We start from the raw sequence: 7,191 nt of genomic DNA on the forward strand, positions 1-7,191 counted from the left end.
TACTAATCCAGCCCAATATGACCAGTTACACTGGTCTACAATTTTTGAGAAGTCATCTGCTTTAGAGATAAAATGATATTTATTATATGTTTTGATGTGCTGAATTCAAATATGACAATTAAAACAACTGATTGGCTACTGATTGGCTACTCCCACAGGGAGATATTTAAGTTTTTACATTTTATGTCTATGTATATTGTGTAGATAGTAGAGTTTTAATCAGAAATTGTAAACCTGTCTTTTCATGTGTTTATGGTTGCTTTCCATGATAATATTTCACCTGTCCTGTTTATGTAACACTTTAAAAATCAGCAAAAGGGTCATATACATAAAATTTATTATGAAACAAAAGGCAAAAAAACTATTCTGTACATAGTTTAGTCCTGTTCAGTGTCTACTCGGCGCTTCTTGGCTTGTCTCTTGTATTCATTCAATGGAGCATCTCTTGTCACTGTCCAGCAATAGTTTGCAAGCATTGATGGGCTCCATTTGCCCTGATAGCCTGCCAGGAGATTCCACTGCTGTCGTCTGGAGCCCAACAGCTCTGCCTTACTCTTGGGTAGTTCCAAATCCCTGACAAGGTCATTCAATTCACCTTGTGTTATGAGGTGTGGTTCAGAGGAGGAGGATGGGAGAAAATATGGGTCCTGTGACATTGATGGTTCAGGACCAGAAGTTTCATCCTCTTCCTCGTCTGACTCAAGTGAGAAGGATTCTGGTGCATCAGGAACCGGCAGTCCTTCTCCGTGGGGTACTGGGCATATAGCTGATGGAATGTTTGGACAATGCACAGTCCACTTTTTCTTCTTTGACACACCTTTCCCAGCTGGAGGCACCATGCAGAAGTAACAATTGCTGGTATGATCTGTTGGCTCTCTCCAAATCATTGGCACTGCAAAAGGCATAGATTTCCTTTTCCTGTTCAACCACTGGCCAAGATTTGTTGCACAAGTGTTGCAGCATATGTGTGGGGCCCACCTCTTGTCCTGATCTCCGATTTTGCAGCCCAAAGAAAAGTGATAGGCTTTCTTAACCAGAGTGGTTATACTGCGCTTTTGTGATGCAAAAGTCACTTCACCACAAATACAGCAGAAGTTATCTGCACTGTTCACACAAGTATGAAGCATCTCTGCTCACTTTGGCTAAACAGAAATGTGTCCCTTTGCAAAATCAAACACTGACAAATAAGAGAGCACGACACTGTATGATTTCCAGAGCTGATATAGGGCAATTTGTTCAGCAGAGTGATGTAAGCTTCATTATGATTGCATCATCCATGACTTCTAGGAATAACATGATGGAATTCATATCATGTATGATGCAATACCAGCTTCAGAATGCATCATTCATTGTTTTGCCTAAAAAGCAAGTATTGTCCAAACCCAGTCATAGATTTATTCATAGATCCAGTCAAAGATCTTTTTAGTCATTTCTGGTTTAAACTGAGATCCCTTCCCTTTATAACTCACTTATCCTCCGCCATTCCCAAGTCAAGGGTCGTATATACTGACCCAATAGCATATCTTGAAAACTAGAGCCAATCAACAATTTTAAGCATCATTTTCGTTCTCAGTGACCCAGAATTAGTAAAGTTGGACTACATTTATTTCAGAAGCATTCAGAATTAAAGACCAGCACTGAGTGAGGATTAATACAAATGGCAAATTATACTGGAGACAAGTACAAATAATATTATGCATTAATTGCCTATTCCTATAAGTGCACATATGAAAGCTAAAAAATATTGAAAATACTCACAAGCACGTGCAACACTACTATTACTGATTGCCCAGTAACTTTACATGTACTGTAGGCAGCCCCAACAGATACAATTCTATATGTAATGCTAATAACATTGATTCACTATATTTTAGTAAGCTTAACCTACCTGTAACCTTATATAACAACTGATAAACTTTAATTTACTTTTATGATAAACTTGATGATAACTTATAGTGAAGTCAGGCACAGCGACTTCTAAAGCTTTTATGGTTTATAAATTACTAGCTTCACCAGTGAAGGACATAAATCCACACCGTGAAAAGGTCAAGCATAGGAGTTTATTACACAAAGCGCTTGCGGAATGTCACCTGCTTATCAGGCGCAGAATGAGATACTGTCAATTAATTCAATAAAATTGAATATATAGATTTTCCCTGGGCAGGGGAAAGTGACAGGGAAGGCAGTGCCACACCCCGGGATAGATTTTGCAGCAGGACAAGATAGCACATTAGGCAATGGTTAACAGGTATCAAGTTAGCAAGTTAACATTTAATGAATACTTTGATAAAATGTTATTAGTATGAAATATCTATGTTGAATTCTGATTTGGGGTCCACAGGAATGGAGCAACTCCTTTGATTGTCCAACAGGTACATTCCTAGGGGTTAAAGCAAAGAAACAGTGAAAGTATACGGGAATAAAGATTTTCTGTGTGTCTAAAGGCAAGGCATTGCTCCCTTGGAAAGGAGGTGGAAGGATGCCATATTTTATACTGACATGTGCCAAAATCTCCTAAACTCAAGGTTGGATCTGTGGGAAGAACATCTCCCTACAGAAGAAACAAACACACTAGAAAGAGAGATTCTTTGTTCAGTCTGCAACTCTGAATAAGACACAATTCTTTAGTTCTCAGCTCCAACACCTGGCAATTTGCTGACCAGGCCTATCTTAGCAAACAAGGCTTTCTGTTTACCCCAGGTTTCTCTTAGCTTATTACCATTTGCTAGGCCTCTGGTCCCTTGACCACACTCTGGACTTTGGGTTTGGAAAAGAGCTGGCACAATCCATAGACCAGATTGTTAAAAAAATGCACATGGATTTGAACCCTTCATATCCAGTAATGGCAAAGTTCTTGGTTCAGGCTAGTAGCAGTGATAGAATAAACTGCAGGTTGAAATCAAGTCTCTGGAGTCCATCCATAGCTGGGATGGGTCATTCAGTCCTTTGTACAGAGCTTCAGCTTGTAGCAAAGGCCCTCCAGAGGAATGAAGCAGGTTTGAAGACAAGATGGAGACAAGGCATCAGCCTTTTATAGTTTCTTGTCATGTGGTCTTTTCTTTTGTTGTCCCAAGGACACTCTATCGAGCACCTGGCACAGAAAAACCTGAGTTCTGTATATGGGCAGGTACATGCATACCTTGCTGAGTCACAAGGTGAATCTGCCTTCTCTCACTGGGTCGATTGCATAGCTCGTGGTCCTTAATGGGCCATCAAGCAGGCTAGGTAGAACTGACATCAACTTGTCTGGCTGGGGTGTTCCTCGGAAGCATAGCCCAAGTTTGAAATACGGACAGTATAGAGCCAATATTCATAAAATCAACTACAAAACTGATATACATCTAGAAATAGCATAATATAATCAGCCATTTTGGCTGCAAATATAGAACAGTGGCTGCAACAGTGATCTATGCACGTTCAGATTATGTCAATAACATCACAGGAGATGACATGGCATCATCGAGACTGCTACTGGAATACTGCCTCCAGTTTTCGTGTCCTCATTTGAAAAAAGATGCTGTGAAATTGGAGCTGGGGCAGCAAAGAGCCACCAAATGTTCTGAGGGCTGGAGAAAAATGCCTTCTAGTGAGCTACTGAAAGAGCTCAACCTATTTAGCTTATCAGAAGAAGATTGAAAGGTGACTTCATTGACGCATTGCCTTAATGGAAAGAAAAGACTGGGTATTAAAGGGCTCTTTAATCTAGCAGAGAAAGGAATAACAAGATCCAATGGCTGGAAGGTGAAAAGAGAAACATTCAGATTACAAATAAGGCACAAAAATTCAACAGCCAGGATGTTTCACTACAGGAACCAGCTACCAAGGAAAGTAGTGGATTTGCCATCTCCTGATGTCATTTAATGAAGACTAGAGGCCTTTCTGGAATTTATTTGCTCCAAAAGTAGCTATTGTGTCATACAGGAGGCCTGTGATACGCAGGGGGTCAGATTAGATGCTCTAATGGTCTCTTCTGGACATAAAGTCGACTAATTTCTGAAAAACTGAGTGTAGCATTGGGAGTAGCATCTGACGTTTTACTCTGAAGCTGGCTTGCATCATAGAATGAATGCTCCTTGAGTGGGGTGATCCACAGGGAGTAGCTCAAACCTCCAAAGTGCCTGGGAGGGGCAGTACATTAGCACAGCAAGGGAGGGGTGTGACAGTGACATCACAAAGGCCTTTTGCAGGACCTCAGACTATTGGTCAAAGGTGGTGGGGACGTGGTGACCTCACAGAGAGATGCTGACATCAGCCAGGCAGGACAGGAGCGAGGGGCCAGGGAAACCTCAGAGACCCCTGTGGCTTGGCTTCAGCAAGTCTCCTTCTTGAAGTCTTTCTTTGAGGACTGAGAGAGTATTTGGGTTCACGGACATGAGCGTCACAAGGAACCTCTTTCAAGTTTTCTCCTTCCCTTTTAGTGTTTTTACTAGAAAGCAGATGTCCCTGTTTAGAAGGCAAGACCCTACTCGAGGGAAGGGGTGTCATGAAGGCATCACAGTTCAGATGCCGGTGCCCCCCCATGTAAGGAAATTCCTGCCACCCTGCTCTGTGTTTGCAGTGCAGGAGACAGCAGCATTCCACGGCAGTGATTTGCTCCTTGCTGCTGGAGCAGAGCAGCAGGCTCAGCTGTCAGAACTTCCTGGTGCGATGAAAGGGGAGGGGCCTATGGCTCTGTAGCAGGAATGCAGGGCGGGCGAGTTCACAGAGGGCATTGTGGGATACTAGAGGAGACCACTTATGGTGATTTAATGAACAGCAGCATCCACACTAACACACTCTCACTTTAAGTTTGCAGCAAAAACCTCTAGACCTCTAATCGAATTTGTTTTATTTTGTCACCTAAACAGGGCAGTGTTGTCACCAGACTTGGCATTGCAGTGTGTACACCAGCCACAAGCTGCTGACCGAGGGAGTGTTGTGTGTTTTTCTCACACTCGAGCAATATTATTCAGCTAAAAAAATTTCCTACTGCAGACATTGCCAAAGATTCACTCACACACAACTTGCAAGGAAAACATCACCTGCTTCTCTGCTCTGCAAAATCCAAACACAAGCAAAGCTTGTCAGGCCCTGCTGGAGATGTCAGGGAGTCAGATGTGGGCAGATGTTGTGTTTTAGCCACCTGCAGGCACCATGGCTTAGCTGGCTAAAGTTCCTGTTTTGGAAACAGGAGATCCTGGGTTCAACTCTCAGTGGTGTCTTGTTGGCTGCTGTCAGAAGACAAGATTCAGAGCTAGATGGGCCTCTGGTGTAGCCCAGTGTGTTCTTTTTTCCTTATAGTTAAATAACACTCACAGTCACTGATAACAGAGTTACTGAAAGTTTGGGAGTCAAGAGCGGGTAGGTCAGTGGTCCAGTCCCCACACAGATGACACTTTCCCTCTGGGACAGGGACAGGGACAGGGGCAGGTCTGAGCTCTCACCCAGATGCTATTGTGGCTGCCAGACTCTCTGAGCAGCTCATTTAGTTTACACCAAAGACTGAGTCATGCTTTGTGCACCATGTCTGAGAATGAAAATCCTAAACCACCCTTTGAAATAACGAATGCAGCAGGATGTGCTATTGTTCCTGCCCCAGAGCAGACAGACCAATAGAGAAATGCCATCGAGTCCAAGGTAATACTCCACTGCCATTTTACCTTTATTTGCTTGCTAAATTCCTTCTTATTTGCTCGGCCCAGACTATCCTCTGCCTCAGTTGCTGCTCCCGGCCTGCTCTAGAGTCAAACACGCAAGCCCCTAGGGGAACAGAGGCTGGGATAGGGCAGCAGGCTTGGTTGGTCTGGGAAGATGCTGGGAATTCTCGTTCTCTGCCCAGCCCTGGAGCTTGCAGCAGGACCCCCACACACACCTTGCTGGGCCTCTCAAAAAGCGGCAGCAGGACGAATATCGAGCTCAGCTGAGCTGCCCAGCTGGTGCTGGCAGCTGGCCATGCTGCAGGTGGGGAGAAGCGGAGGAGGGGCCCAAGAAGTCTCAACCTCCCCAGCTGGGAATCCTGGGAGCAACAGGATGGTCCGGCCCACGGACTGGAGTTCTTTGTCCACCTCCTGGTCCTTTAACAACCGATTCTCCACGGAGGTCTAATTTTAGCAACCGGTTCCTGGGAACCTGTGGGAACTGGCTCCAGCTCACCACTGCACTTGGGTGTCTGCATGCAGGTTCAAGTACTAACAACCGTGGCACCTTATAACCATAGCTTTTAATCAGGGCAATACATTGATACAAATTCCTGTTAAATCATTTCTCAGCCAGACTCCATCACCCACATTCCTTAAGTCACTGGGCCACCATGTGGATGTTTCATTTCCCACCTCAATTTCACACACAATTTCCTTTGCACAGATCCATGAACAGCAAAACCTCCCTGTGTCTCTTGTCTGAGCCAGGGCATTCGATTCCAGTGAACCCTTCTCTCCTGCAATGGCAATGGTCAGACAGAGACACGTGGCCACCTGCAACCCTGCCAGGGAGATATTGGCTCAGCTCTTTCTTTCTGCTGCTGTTGTTAGTCCATGAAACATCAGGGATGGAATGCAAGGCTGAGCTCACACATCAACCCCTGAAACATTTCAGTGCCCCAGAGAAATCCTCCCCCTGGCTATTGGAATGATATGGTAGAGATTCAAATCGGAAAGGGATAGTCTGAATTGTCAGTGTGGGGAATGAACAACAATCTATAGCAATGTCTTTAGCCACAAACACACTTTAATCATGCTCCAGCTGGAAGGGAAATGAGCAGGAACTGTTGCTGTTCACCATGGACACACTTACACTAACGCACAGCCGCAAGTGTGCTGGGGGAGCTCGTCTGAGCCATCTGAAGTGACAATTCTGTGAGAACAGAATCATTGTGTAGTGCAGCAGCTGTTCATCAAGTAGTTGTGGCCGAGTGGTTAAGGCGATGGGCTAGAAATCCATTGGGGTCTTCCCTCATGCAGGTTCAAATCCTGCTAACTGCGGTGGCATTATTGTGTTGTCAGTGCTGTTGTCTTAGTGCCTGAGCCAGATCTGGTCTCACTCTGAGGCTGTCTAAAGTTGAAATATTGCTGTAGCACTATGGACTAGACAGTTGCTACAGCGAGGGGATGGGTTTTCCATCCCTGTAATAGCTATGTTGACAGAATAATCTTTCCTTTCACTTAGATGTTAAACTAACTAAATCTTGTTCTGAAACCCCCACCACTGCCCTTC

The 7,191-nt window shown here is 44.4% G+C and overlaps 2 non-coding genes across 2 annotated transcripts; both read left to right on the forward strand.

Moving 5' to 3' along the window:
• The first annotated feature begins 5,127 nt into the window (after positions 1-5,127).
• TRNAP-UGG (transfer RNA proline (anticodon UGG)) lies at positions 5,128-5,201 on the forward strand. Its single transcript has one exon. It is a non-coding gene; the product is annotated as a tRNA-Pro (tRNA).
• Positions 5,202-6,875: 1,674 nt separating this feature from the next.
• On the forward strand, positions 6,876-6,959 carry TRNAS-AGA (transfer RNA serine (anticodon AGA)). The gene has a single exon. It is a non-coding gene; the product is annotated as a tRNA-Ser (tRNA).
• The last annotated feature ends 232 nt before the right edge of the window (positions 6,960-7,191 follow it).

This window comes from Gopherus flavomarginatus, chromosome 6 (genome assembly GCF_025201925.1).
Source record: "Gopherus flavomarginatus isolate rGopFla2 chromosome 6, rGopFla2.mat.asm, whole genome shotgun sequence".
Classification (NCBI taxonomy): domain Eukaryota; kingdom Metazoa; phylum Chordata; order Testudines; family Testudinidae; genus Gopherus; species Gopherus flavomarginatus.